The sequence below is a fragment of the Corvus moneduloides genome, chromosome 3 (genome assembly GCF_009650955.1).
Source record: "Corvus moneduloides isolate bCorMon1 chromosome 3, bCorMon1.pri, whole genome shotgun sequence".
NCBI lineage: Eukaryota > Metazoa > Chordata > Aves > Passeriformes > Corvidae > Corvus > Corvus moneduloides.
In genome coordinates, this window is record NC_045478.1 from 96,251,214 (window position 1) to 96,265,460 (window position 14,247).

The 14,247-nt window shown below is 39.9% G+C and overlaps 1 long non-coding RNA gene across 1 annotated transcript in view; it reads left to right on the forward strand.

The window, feature by feature from the left end:
• LOC116441209 overlaps positions 1 to 14,247 on the forward strand; it is a 76,890-nt gene that overhangs the window by 38,894 nt on the left and 23,749 nt on the right. The window contains exon 4 of the long non-coding RNA XR_004238957.1: positions 7,033 to 7,142. This is a non-coding gene — a long non-coding RNA (uncharacterized LOC116441209). The remainder of the gene's footprint in view (positions 1 to 7,032; positions 7,143 to 14,247) is intronic.

A 14,247-nucleotide genomic window follows, 5' to 3' on the forward strand; every position in this document is an offset into this window, starting at 1 on the left:
GAAGAAAGAAACTGAATCCAGATGGAATGGGAAATCAGATATTTCTTCCATTTGTGTTGAAATCTGGGAAGACTGCCCCATAGGTTGAAAGAGAAGACAATTCACATACTCTGTAGTCTCAGGGAAAAGCATGTTTTCTCCCCCACCCTCCATTGAAGAGGAATCTGTGAGAAAGCTTACAGTGAGACTGCAAACTCAGTAATGCAAAACATGTTTTCCCAACTCTGCTTTGCCCTGCTAGCTATAGAAAGGTGTAGGATAGACCTGTCAGGGGAACACAAGAAACAAAACAAAGGAATCAAAAGAGTGACTCAGGCAGACAAAGACTCTTCCTAATGACAGGGTTATGAGAGAATTTGATATCCAAACCAACATTTTGACACACAATTCATAGTGAAAAGAGGAGTTAAGGCATTTTAAATGCCCAACAGGAGAATAAACATGTCTAACACACTGAGCAATAACCACATCCTGAACTGCTTGTTGTTAAAAGACACATTTAAAAGATTACAAAAAAGTATAGTACATAGTCATTTCTTGGATCTCACATGCATAACAAAAATTAGAAATATCCCTGGAGGAGCACAGACATGGCATATTTTGTGTTTGTGAGTCTTTGTCAGCTTCAGTGCTTGGTCCTTAAAACATAACACTCCACTTGCTTGGTAGTTACTGAATTACTAGATTAACAACAGTATCATTAGAAATAAAAAGTGTGGATATTTGCAGGTATGTTTTATATATAAATTACAGTTTGCTTCATGGCAGATTCATGTTCACCAGGGATATTCTGGAATTTGGTGAGGAAAAGGAATAAATCTTGGATCTATCCACAGTGTTGCTTGGTTTCTCTATGCATTTTATTTTACGATCAACAATGTTAATTTGTTGCTCTTTGATGGCCTGTTTAGTTTTTCAGGGTTTTTATTGCTCATGGGTGAGAGGTGTTATATGAAGATTAAACTTTGCCCAGGGCCATTATGGGAAAGAAGTGTTAACAGTTGATTTCTATGTCAAATGACTAATTTTTAATTTTAAAATATCTGGGCAGAGTGGTTGCTTGGCAGAGAGAACAACCAGTTGCAACTCAAGAGATACCCATTTGAGGTGCTTATTTTGGGCAGAGGTTATGATTCAAAGTTTTAGCTGACAGTTTAGAGCAATAGTTCAGGTGAAATGAACCTGATAATTGCAGTGCAGATTTCCCCAAATAGCAGGTTTACTGAAATAGCTCTGGTTCCCTGTGACTAACTGGATGTTTTGTTACTACTTTTTTTTTTTCCTTAAGAAACAAAAATGGTCCAAGACACTGTCCAGGTGAAAGGGGTAAGAGATGTATGCTGATATGTGTGTTTCTTGCCCTTTCAAACCTTTGAAGCCAGGCTGATGTCAAATTACTCAAGCAGAACAGCTCTGTTGACAAACATGTGGTCTTCAAACAACAATCCCAGTATGAGAGGTGCTGCTAATTTGAAATAACAGAGGGTAAGGGAGGAAAAAAAAATAAAAAGAAAAAAAATAGAGGGAAAACCAGCACCAGTCTACGAAATCGAACCCAACTGCCACCTTCCCTGCTAGCCTCCCTTTGTGAGCCTGCCTTCCCCACCGCGTGAATCAGCTATGGTTGGGGTTAAATGGGTAGCTTTTGTCTCCTCACAATGGCCGAGAGTGACAGGTTGAGCTAAATGATTTACTGATGGAGATGATTTGAAGGACAGAGCCAGGCAGGCTTGGGAACACATGCACCAGAAAAGGACAGTAGCGAATCAGCCTCTCCTCCCCCTCCCGCTTTCATGGTTTTGACTGAAAGATCACAGAGTGAGACTGTGGCAGACACAAGGACCATTGAGAGGCTATTTTTATTACTTATCCATGGCAGCCTTGCTTTGCTGAGAACAGACACGAGGTTAATTAACCTTACTTTTTTAGTTTTTTTCTCTTTTTTTTTTTTTTTAAAGTTGTTGTTTTTCATGTTGGGGATGTGAGCCTGTGAGTTGGCAGGGTCACATGCCATGGGCAAAGGGAAAGTCTCTGTATGAGACTTGAGCACAAGAAAGCTCAACAAACTTGTCCCTAGCCAAAACAAAGCTTTCCACAGAGCAAGGCAATGCAGCGGGGCCACGGTGGAGGCAGCTGCTTGGAGCGGAGCCGTACCAGCTGTTGTCAATTGGAATGTGCTAGAAGAAGAGCTCCCCCACCACACTACGCTGCTCTGGTGGCCGTGGTACCCAGTGCTAATATGGATCCCAGATTGTTTCCTGAACACTGTTTGATCTGGCTGTGTGGGCAGGAATGAACCCGTTTGTCAGAATGGGGGACATACCGGAGCGCCGGCGCACTGTGTTTGCCCGTCTTCCCCAAGCGCAGGCCAGGCATGCAGGGACACGAGGGCGAGCTGTCCATGGCCTCAGCTCTGACTCAGGGCAAGGCAGCACTAGGACTCTTTTCTGCCTGAGGTGTGGGTAGTGGGGTGTTTGAGAAACACGGCTGAGGCAGGGAAGGGGCACAGCACAGAGCTGCTGGGAAGCCCAGCTGGCCACCGTGCTCCCCACCACCTATCCAGGGCACCTGTTGGATCCTGCACGTGGCTGACCAGCCCAGCGACCCCAAGCACCACCACCAGGGAGCTCACCCTGCTCCGTGCACCCAGGACTCTGCTGGCTCAGCAGAACTCTCCATCCAAGGCAGCAGGCAGAACGGGGACCTTGCCTGCTAAGGGGAGCAGAGATGGCAGCCCTCCAGCCTCCCTGCTAGTGTGTGTGATGCTTCCTTCAGCAGTTTCCCTCAGAGAATTTGAGAGGGAAAGCGTAAACTTTTCATAATAAGAAAAGGAGCTTTTCAGACAGTTGCTGTGAATTAGCCTGAAAAAACCCAGAAAGTAGTCCACAGAGGATGTGCAGGTTGGGTTTATGGATAAATCAGATCTCGTAAGAGCTGTATTACTCAAAAGAGGCAAATCTCTCTTTCTGTTCCATATTTCATTTGGTCTATGATTTGTGGGCTATTCCCCAAGTGCAGTGGAATATAACCTGTTGCAGGTTATAACCTGCAATTGTTATGTCAATATTTGGTTCTGAGAAATAGACTGAAACAGCAAAAATTCTACAAGTAATACTGCAAAAAAAAACCAACAAAAGAAGTGATTTTACTAGTGCCTACCACCTAATGACATCCCAAACCCTGTGAATCACATCTTGTGAATGTGCATCAAAGCTTTATTATAATGTATTCAGCTAACTTAAAAAAGAGAAAAGACACTCAGCAAATATCTCAGACATCTTAACTAGTTAGGGAAGAAGTTTGAACAGTAAGACCCACTGTGTGCAATAACACATAGCTTTTTTGCTGGCTAGGTTCAACCTGTACTCTCATTTTCATAATAATTTTAATGAAAACTTGTAGTTATTCAAAAGAATATGAATATGGGAGCGTGATGGCAAAACAGCATTTCATATCAACAAGCTCATAAGATATGACTTAGTAGAAAAATGAAAGGATCTACGGGAACTTAGGAGAACAGAAGTGCTTGGTGTTAGTTAATCTGCTGTACTGTAGAGTTGCAGTATGGTGGAGCTGCAGTGTGCTCTCACATGGTGTATTTCTAATGGCCTCTTGAATGCGCAGTTGCAAATAAACACGTCTGTTTTAAAATAAAAAGAGCAAAACAACTAAATCTAAAAGTACAAGAAGAAACTATGGTATTTTTTTTTTTTATTCTGTAAAAGAGAGCAGTGTTTGCTAAAGATAAAACAGCTCCAAAAAAAGCTTACCTGACAGGCTTCCAAATATGGATTTGCCACTGTAGGGATTATGGAGGGTGCAAATAGAAGAAGGAAACTTTCTCTTCCATATGCTTCCAGCCATAATCACCATCACTGTCCCAGCATGCATGAGGAGTGTTGGGATTGCTTCCTTCCTGAAAGCCGAGAAGAATAAGTGTACTTTAGTACATGCTGAGTATTACAAGGAATAGGTTTAATAAGTGCTATTCTTGTCTGGCTCTGTACTAATAGATCTTGCCATTATCATTTGCATCTGTTTCTGTCTAGGCTAATTTTCTGGTTCTTCTCCAAAAAGAAGAATTTTTCTCCTTCTCTCTCTCAGCTTCTACCTCCACACCTAAAGACCCAGTAATGCTGCTATAAACATCATCATCTCCAGAACTGTGTACACAGTACTCTTGTAGGACAGAGCTACCATCCTTTGCATGTGAAGCCCTGCTTTAAGAAGTGCTTCCCATAAGTGGTGAAGTTTATAGAGTGCTTTAAAAAATAAAGGAAAACACATATTACACAGGATGAAAGATTTGATTTGAATCTCAAGAGTAACCCTTCTAAACCCAGGACTGCACAATAACAGTGATGTTTGCTTGAAATTACAGGTGTCATCTACATTTGGTTCTCACTTCACCCTCTAGTTTGTAGGAAATGAATGTAAAATGTCTATTTTTTAAGCCTTTACTATGGATAAGTTCTGTCCCTTCACTTTCTGTGATTTTTCTCCTTACCTCCACTATTCTTTATTTCCTGCCTAGTTCTGTTGTCTTCTGCCTTTCGCCTGCCTTTTCTCTGATTCCTTTACATTTCCATGTCTCGTAATCCTCCTGAGCCACTCCAGCTGTAAGAGTTTTTAGAATCTACAGGGCTTGAGATATTTGGCTTTGAAGGTAAAGAAGGGAAAACTATATAAAGGTGGGAAAAGATGCAGGGCCTCCATTTCATTCCTTATTATCATGCTGTGCCAGTAGCATTGCAGTTTTGCTGCCTCTCTCCTGTTTGTCTGTGTCTGATTAATGCCTTGGCTAACCCAACCTGAGTGACTAGATATCGTCTACTGCCCAAAAAAAGCATGGAATAGGACAGTGTTGAGTCACTGAAAGGGGGAGCAAAATGGAGTCCCCACAGTCATGGGGCCAGAGGACAGCGTGGGCTGCATGGTCTCTTTACTGCAGCTACCCCCAAACAGCTGGGCAATAGAGTCCCCTCCAGCCACTTGGCACTCTCCAGTGGCATTGGATGGCCTCTGATGCTGACATGGGATATGTGGGTTGGTCTGTTCATTCAAGCAGGGCACAACCCTGGAGCACTGCTTGGAGCCAGCACTTAGTTCTTGAGGAACACCAGCCACTTAATTTCTTCCTATGCTCAACAATTAATTCCTTCTAGCAGATCTTTCAAAAGCCTTTCTTTACATTACAATTCTTTCATTGCTCTGTAAGAGCTTACGTCGCATCACAAGACCAAAAAGCACAGTGCAGCTTAGTGTAACTTGACCCTGATCTGGCATTTCTTTCTGATGTGTCATGTCAGAAATGTAAAGAAAACAACATTGTCCTTTTCCTATTTGTTCAGGCAGTGGTGGCCACTACAGGTTGCCTTTACCTTCTGCCTGGAAGATGTACATAGTTTATAAGACTAACAAGGATTCTGTACTGGCAGTAGGACAAATCATATTTATGAAGCTTTACATACATTTTGGAGAGCTGAATGTGAGCTTAACAGCAAGTGGACTCTGAGTTAGTGCTGCTAGGTGGTTACAGTGAAACTGGCAAGCAAAGCCAGCATTTGTGATTCCTGTGGCTTGAGAGTAAAAATGATGGGGGATAATATGAGAACATACTGTTTTGTAATGTCTGTAGATTTTATTTCTGGGCCTATTTTATTCCAACTCCTTTTAAATAAGCATTTTCCAAAATGGATTTGAGACAGCTAGAAAAGGCTGAAATTACCCTTAAAAATCAGATGAGTAAGAAATTCTAGAGCACCCTAGGCCCTGTAATAAAGTTCCTCCTTGTACTGAGCCTAAGCAAGAGCTGCCAAACAGGACCTGTTACAGCCTAGACCCAGGACTGATCACATTAAAAGGAATCATATCTGTATTAGTTTTTTCATATGTACGCAGGAAATGATACTCCTGACTCCCACTACACAGTGTACTGGCCTGTTGTTGCTTACTGTGAGGAGTCTGGCTTTTATGTCCTCAGAGCTACAGCTTATTTGCATTGAAATGTCACACCCTCAAGAGCCTTGCTGCTCCCTCTGCAAAGATGAGGTGCTTCTTGTTTTTAGAAGAAGTCTTGTAACTTTATTACCTTGGGGATGATGAGCATGCAGCCCTGATTCAAAAGGCTCATGTGATAGTAGGGAATTGAGGATAGTTTCCAGACAGGGGGACCGCAAGTGCACAGCTTTCAGTCCTGATATGAACCTGTTGAGTGACATTGAGCAACTCCCCATTGCTGCAGCTCCATTTTCCCTTTGTTTTTTTATTTGTTTATGCCTTTCTATAGCACCTTGTGATATGAGTCCTGATTTCATCTTGGTTGTTAGGTACTGGTTCAGTTTGAAAGGTGTAAAGAAGTGGAGATAGTTCTGAGTTTCTGCACTTCTCTGCAGGGATTAAATATTCCCATACTGTATAGAGTTAGCAGTTCTCCATACAAAATACTTTTGCAGAAGAGATTATGCTATCATAGTTTTGTCTTCTCATCCATACTTTCTCAATAAGTTCAGGTTAATCAAAGTACAAGTCAGATCCCAGCTTACAATGGAATTATTAATTGAAATGTCTTGCTTCCACTGATAATTTGTTTTTCTCAGTGGTAAAAGAAGTGAGACCTTTGTGAGTACGATATATTGCAAAAAACCCCCATTTGAATGAATTTGAATTTTGAATTTGAATTTGAATTTTGAATCTAACATCTAATTAAAACTAGATGCTTTATTTTGTGGATCTCTTTTCTATAAAAGGAGAAAAAAACCCCCCAAACACCACAGAGATCCAAGCCTGCCTCCCCTGCCCCCAATCCTTTATATATATATATATAAAATGATAGAAAATAAAAAAATTCCAAAAGCATCTGCAAGATTGCTTGCGAGTCCACAGTATATAAAAAAGAGATACTTTTAGTTTAATTTAAAGTATTTCAATTTTATTTCATTCATTTGAGAATGTTTTCCTCAAAATTTTGCTTAAATTAGTGTCATGAAGTGTAAGAGCCATCTCATATATTTGAAATGTTTTCCTCTGTAGGCAAGGTTACGTGGGTCTGGCTTTTGACCTCGGAGAAAACAGGCACCATGTGTCTAAATTTATATAATAGAAGGTTCACTGGACGTATTAGAGATCAACTCTAACAAGAGGTGAGTGGTACCCCAGAAGTGCTATTTCTGTCAGTTTACTGTAAAGGCAGAATATGCGGTTAATCCAGATTTAGACAGTAACATTGCAGATGGCTGTGCTTGGTCAGCTGTATTGATCGAAATACTTGTACAAGAGCTTCAGAAAATAAATGCCAAGAAATGTGTGCAAAGTTAAATAGGGGTTTGGTTCAAAAGTCTGTTAGTCTCTAGTCGCCCTCTACTATCTCTGAAAATGTCTATCCTCCTTAAGTCTGTCAAAGTAGAAATGTAGATTTGTTAATGTTATTCTCTACCTTATTTCTACTTGTGGGCTTCTGTCTCCCTTATGCACGCAGCCCTGTTCCTGCTTAACTCTCTTGTGAGCGTCTGTGAGTGCACATGTACGTGTGTGCAGGGGCAATACTGCCTCAAAACCTCCTCAGCATTGCAGGCAGAATTGGTTTCTTATGCTCCATGGATGGGGCAACAAGAAGGGTTAGAGGTCAGGCCAGAACAGGAGGGGATCTGGTGGCAAGTAGGAGGGGAAAGGCGTTCCCTTTCTGCACTTAGGTGTAAGTAAAGGTGCAGCCTCATGGCCTCCTCGGTGCCAGCAACAGCCCTTCGACCTCTGTCTCTGAGTCTGGAGGCAGCCTGCTGGATGTACATGTCCATGGGCTCTGTGGGTGTGTCCATGCAGGTATTTATGGCCTCTCTGTTACCCTTGGGATAAGTCAGGATATGATATCTGTTTTTCTTTTTATATTGAATGATTTTGACATTCAGTTTTTCCTGTATCAGAAGATTTAATATTAAAAATCAGGCTGTCCACTGAGATGCCTGTGATGATGACATAAACACACATGTCTAAACTGACACAGAGAGCTGCACTGGCTGTATATTACTCAGGGTTACCTGGTCATTAGAGACTCCAGAGTTGCCCTTTTTGACTGCAGAATTCCCAGGATCTCCCAGTCTGCCTGCAGTGGAATTTACTGAAAAGTTGCCACTATTTACATTGTTCTGGCTTTCAGTTTTCAAGCTGTAATGTAATCCTTTCTGAGTGACTGTGATGCCCTATGATCTATAAAGCCCTATGATCTATTTTAGCCATATTACCAGAGGCAATTTTTTAAAAACTGCACTGCCAACCATGAAAATCCATCTCCAGTTACATCAAAGGTATCAACAGCATATGAATGTGCACTGTTCAGTTAACATTACTAGAATTAATATGCAAACAAATAATAGGTTGTATTATTCTTAATGGGCTTAGAATATCTTTTGATTATTAAATATAGGGCAGAAGGCTATTTACAATTATTCAGCAGTAACTTTTTAGGAAGCCTGCCCTCCAGTTAGAAGGAAAATGCTTGTTCTGTGTTTTTTAAATGTTAAAGGATGAGGATGACAAGACTAGGCCGAAGAACCCCAGGCTATGTCCTTCACTGCACAGCCTGAACTCTCGCTGTGTTTATCTGAAGCAGATGTTCCAGGCAGGATGCATGTTGCAGCCAGAGGTGAGGAGGGAGGTGTACAGAACTTCAATACATTTCATTACAGCTCCCACATCCTGTTTACACATAGCTGCTGGCCTGAGAACAACACAGGGAATAAGAAAAGGAAGATGGAGGGAGTGTGATGGGAAGGAATGGTTGATGGGAGTCATGACACCACACTACTGCTGAGTGTGCATACCGAGAGTGCTGGAGATTTGTGGTTCTCTTTGCATTGGCCTTTGCCAGCAACTTTTTCTCCACTACTTTGCCAGACATTGATAGACATGCTGTCTTCAGTCATAGGGGAGAGGAAAGGAAGAGACCGAGCAATTAGTTGAAAAAAAAAAAAAGAAAGGCAGCTCACCTGCAGAGAAACTATGCTTTCTGTCATACTCAGAAATGCTGCCCTGACTCTAGAAAAAACACAGCTGGAATTCACTGAACCAACTTTTCTGTCTCATTAAAATCTTGGACTGATTTTTAATAGTAGAAAGGCACTTACTGAATCACTGGTGGGCAATGAGAAATATTAAGAAAGCTAAGCCCCATTTAAGTAGTCAGTCTTCTGAAGGATGGGTTTTTTCAGGCTGGATACTTTCTGGCAATTTGATTTCTACACGCACAAAGAAGTGAAGGGCCCACTTTTCTGTTCACTGGACGGGCACTTTTATTTTATGTCTTCCTTTCAACTCACTGCACCTATTCCAAATCATCCACACAAGTTCCTGTCTAAGGCTAGGGAGATGAGGAAGAGCCGTACGTATACTCTGTTTATCTTTTCTTTTTTTTTCTGGTTTTTTTTAAGTATTACTTAAACTAGATCATTAAGGGACCAGCTTTGCATAGTCAAAGATTCATAAAGCTGCTAATGGCAAAAATGGAAGAAGCAGTTTTTCTAGGTTGTTTTCCACAAGGTTCATAATATGGTCTGGGAATGCTACGTATCTGTTAGGTGTCCCTGTAATATTGTGCTCTGCAGAGATTGGCTACTGACTTTACATCTGCATGGTCATGCACACTTACAGACGGGGTATTTTGAAGGACATATACTTTCCTGTGCTTAAATGGTATGAATTTATACATTAAACATCACAGATCAACTGATGTCTCATCAGTCAATATAAACCAACATATAACGCAAGACAATATAAAAATACGAAAATCTATATTTTAATAGGTTATTATAATCTATTTATTTTATCTCCTACTCATTAGAATGTTTAATACTATAACCACAGCATAAAAGTTTCTTATCTCTCAGTCAAGAACATATTAACTTCTTTACTACTTTCTATTTTTTTAAGAAAGGAACCATCTTAGTACTCGGGACTCCTCATTTTTATGCATCATGTTCCACCGGGAGACAGAAATTTCTAAAGTATTTGCTAAGATAAGCTACATTTCCCCAGATGCCTTGCTTTTCTTTACCCTATTATATTTGGATTATTTTGTTATCCAAGAAACTACCATGGTATTAGGTTTTGATTTTCTTATTTCAAATAATCTAAAAGAAATTTGGGATCAAATTGGAAGATAGAAAAAAAATTTAAATTCTGGTTATTCTCAAGCCTTTTCTCTAAGCTTCAATCTATTTAGCACTTGAAACTCAATCTTCAGATAAGGAACACCGGTCAATCTCATCGTTGTTTCCTATTTGTTTTTGTATAAGGCAGCCTATCAAGCTCCTTTTTCCATGAAATGTCTATAGCAAAAAAAGATGGCTTAAGTTCTTACTGTATTATTACTCGTAATCCCAGCTCACCTTTACATAGCTTTGTAATTGCAATGTCTGTTAAAAGCTTTTCAAGCTGCATATGGAAAAGTTACTACATCAGTGTTAAAAAGCATCCATCTTAGGGTCAGGCAGAGGCTGCATGAAAAGTGTTGAATTTTGTGTTGCAAAAAGGGTTAGAACAGGGTGAAGCACTGTAATTGGAAATACAGACAGACACTTTTTGAGGAAGAAGGCTCTTTTATCTTTCTCAATATTTTTCATTTCCTTATCTTTTTTAGTGTTTCATTAGAGAATCCAGTCTTTTGCATCAGTCTTGCAGTGGTGTATTCTACCTTCTGGTGTAAAACTTACTGTTAAAGTAAATGAAAATTAAAAAGTCTTCAAGGAAAAATGTTACTGGGGTTACTGGTAGACAAACAGCAATCTGCCATTTTCTGACTTAAGCCTTTGGCCTTCAGTTTGAGTGTGTGTTTGCAGCCTTCTGGGTTACTATTGCCACTTGGATGTGGCAGTATTCTCAGGATGGTGCCTACAACAAAGACCTTGTGAACAACACCATAATATCAAAGATGTGTAGCAAATGGAGAATGGAAATGGTATTAATGGTACTACGTATTAATGCTAAGAGACCTTTCTAGTAGAAAAGACACGAGGAGATAAAAAAGCACTAGGGGGACAGCACGAGTGTCAGCTTCACATAATAACACAGGTCTGAGTTTTAAACCAGTCTCCAGCTCTATTCATCTTCTGCTGGCATTTCCAAACAGGGTAGAGGTCATTTAAGATAACATTGTCAGAGATATGACAGATAGCACTCTACTAGTAAAAAAAGAAACTCAGCTACTCAGCACGAGTATTGGATATGGACATTTTCTAATTGTTTCCAGCAACTGAATATCCAAAGCAATACTCCTTATTTAGAAAAAAATAATGAATCATAGCACGATCAGAACATAACATGTGTGGTCTGCATACAGGAATTGTTTCTGTATAATTTGCTTGTGATAAATAGAGAAGATAATGATGGCAAGATACCAATATTTCTTGTTTTTTCCCACTTCTGCATTGCGTGTCCAGAGGTCCTAGTTTACAAAGCAGAAGTGGAAAGAATTTCAGAATTATCTTCTAACAATTGCTGTTATCATTCTTATCCTTATCTATTTATACTTTAATCATGCACAATGGTCAGGAGTGGTACCTGACTGTGCTGACAGTTTTATGATATATGAGATGACGCACTTTTTGTTCCAAAAATCCTGTTATCCTGTGGTTGGAATAGGCACTGAAAAGTTTCAGTAATCACTGTCTTTTTAATTTTGTGAAAGATTTTTGATCCTCAGTAAACTCTGTTGTGTTTTGAATGATAGTAAAGAACCTTAATATTCATATATATGCGAGGACATATTTTTAATTTGTGTGTTAATTATCTTGCTTCACCTGAGCATTGTCTAAACAGTTTCCTGACCTGTTGGACTGAGTCCAGAAGAGGGCCAAGAAGATGCTCAGAGGACTGGAGAACCTCTCCTATGAAAACAGGTTGAGAGAGTTGGGGTTATTCAGCCTGGAGAAGAGAAGGCTCCAGGGAGACCTTAGAGGACCTTCCAGTACCTAAAGGGGTCCAGCTGCATAAAGGGAGAGGGGCTTTTCACCACGACATGTAGTGATAGGACAAAAGGTAATGGCTTCAAACTGAAAGAGAGTATATTGACACTAGGAAGAAATTCTTTACTGTGACGGTGGTGGGGCACTGAAATAGGTTGCACAAAGAAGCTGTGAATGCCCCATTCCTGGAAATGTTCAAGGCCAGTTTGAATGAGGCCTTGTGCAACCCGCCCTTGTGAAGGTGTCCCTGCCCATGGAGGAGGGGTTTGAATGAGATGATCTGCAAGGTCCCTTCCAAGCCAAACCATTCTGTGATTCTGGAATTCTATGACCCCTTGCCACTGGCACCTATTTCATGGGTAGGCTGAGGAAGTATTTTGCTCTTTCTTCAGTCGCTGAGATGATGAGGCTGAACAGAGAAAATTATCACTTTAGTGGAGTTTTGGTTACAAATTATGTAGGAAACTTTAAAAGCATTTGGCATTCATACCAGTCTGCTATAATAATGAATAATAACACTATTCATTCTCATGAAGAGGATAAATGCTTCAATAATGCTTAATGTTCAGTTTACAGTCATTATTCTGGAATGGGAATAACTCAGAAATACAATTATGAATCTACTGTGTCTGATGACAGTTGTAATTCCATTAATAGTGAACTTGGCCACTGTGAGAATTTCATACTCTTACTTCTTTTTTTTCAGTCATATCTATAGACAGTGCACTTGACTCAATTTAAGTTATGAGCAATACATTATTCATATTGCTAACACCCTCTGCTCAGGAACTTTACTTGCAGACTTAATTTCATGGTTAGTGACTTCATTGTGAGAACAATAAGGACAGATGGAAAAAAAGACAGAATGCTTTCAGTTTGTTTGGACTTGAAGAGCATTGTAAAATATAAAGCAAGGAAACTTAGCAACCCCAGAGCTGCAAGTAGAAGATTACAACGTCTATCACTGTCTGCAAAGTTTTCATATTTGATCACGTTGTGATTTTATTGCAGAAAAGACAGGCTATACTATCAAACTAAAAAGAGCTGCCACTAAATTATTATTAATTTTAATGACTGCTCAGTATTTGTACTTCATAAAACCTGAAGGAGGGTATTGGTCTCAAAAGACCAACCATTAATACCCCATTTTCTGTCATTCAATCCCAAACCTCAGTCCCAAGTGCAAAATAACTAAATTTAGCTGACCACTAACTTTTGTTAATGACATTTTTGATCTAACTGCCAGGAGCTGTGTTCTCTTCTTGCCAGATAAGATAAGCACAGCCTATGAAATACCTTAAGGTAAAACTGTTAATGGAGCAAACTGTGCTCACTGTGCCAACTCTTGCACACCAACCTACCATCAGCCAGCCAAAATTAACTACAGGCTCCCGACAAAGAAGTAAATGCATACATTTTAAATGCACAGTTAAATGTAAAGCTGAGGATATAGACAAACTAGGTACAGTTATGGCGTGACAATGACGTTTTAGAAATCTTTTTTAGTAGATTATTTTTAGAAAGCCGCAATTATTACAATGCATCAATGCATTGTTAACAATACTGGTCTTAGTAATACTTTAAAACATGGAAAAATTGTCAGAACTAATGACACTGGATTTTGTAGCTATTTAATTAAGAAAGAAAATGGTGTCAATGGCCTTTCTGGCGTTTGCATGGTAAGAAGGAGGAAATAATGAAAAAACATCTGCAGTAGAAATCTAAAATATCATGAAGAGGTCTGGTTTACATTTATGATTTAAAGATTACTCTGTGTCACATTAAACTATCTAACAAGATTTTATCTTAGGTGGTGTAGATATTAGGATTATTCAGAAACCATCTGCTAATTGGGGAATAATACAGGGAGGTATCAGCCTCCTCTTGCGTGTTTTGCATTGCACTTTTCCATTTTCTGCCCTCAGCACGTCAGAGTATCTGCACACTCAGAGGATTGTCAGCTGCACTAGCCTTTGACATTTGTCTTCAGAATGTGTTAATTCACCATTCTAAGGTCTAACATCCATATCTACCTATCTGTATCTGTATCTAATCTATTTTTCTTAGCTTTCCTTATCTACCATACTCAGTTTTACAGATAAGGTGATGCAATAGGGTGATATCAGGGTGATGTGTACAAGGCAGACCTCAGGAGTGAGAAAAAGGGGAAAAGAAGGCCCACCTCGAGGATGTGTACACAAATACCCACAACCAAAGAAAGGCAGGAGGAACTAGAGCTCTGCTTGTGGTCACCAAACTGCATCATCACTGGGGTTATTGTGGTGGGACAGCT